Here is a 581-nt window from a genome sequence, read left to right on the forward strand (position 1 = left end):
CCGGGCAGGCCAGCCAGACCGCAGCAGCTCTCAGGCCCAGCTCCCAACGTCTAGGAGACAGACTCCGCCCTGCTCTGCGTGGGCCAGAGGTTCACCTGGCTCAGTTTGCCGTGATATTGCAAGAAGAAAAAGGGCTTGTTATGGGCTGGACAGACAGACACCCCACAATGTATCTACTATACTGTCAACTTCGTGGGTTCACCCTGAGCAGATGCCCAGATGCTGCCAGTCTCCAGCTGGGCGGGCAGAGGACCCCACAGGGATGTGGAATCGCGGGAGGAGGGTGGGGCTCACCTTGGAGCTCAATTTTCATAAGACCCTGCTTTCTCCAGTCTTGTCTTTCTAGTTTTTCTTTATGTTCTGATTTTTTTTCTTTATTTGTAATTTACTATTTTATCATATATTTTCTTTTGAGTCAAAATCCTTTGTGGCACAAAAGGCAAAAATAAATAACTAAATAATGTCAGGGTTTGTATTTAATGGCATCAAATCAACACACTTCTTGGATCCTAGCTGTCCTTCCTTCCTTCCTTCCCTCCCTCCTTCTTTTCCTCTTTCTTTTGTTTTTTAAGAATAACATT

This window comes from Myotis brandtii, unplaced genomic scaffold (assembly GCF_000412655.1).
Source record: "Myotis brandtii unplaced genomic scaffold, ASM41265v1 scaffold324, whole genome shotgun sequence".
NCBI classification, from domain to species: Eukaryota; Metazoa; Chordata; class Mammalia; order Chiroptera; family Vespertilionidae; genus Myotis; species Myotis brandtii.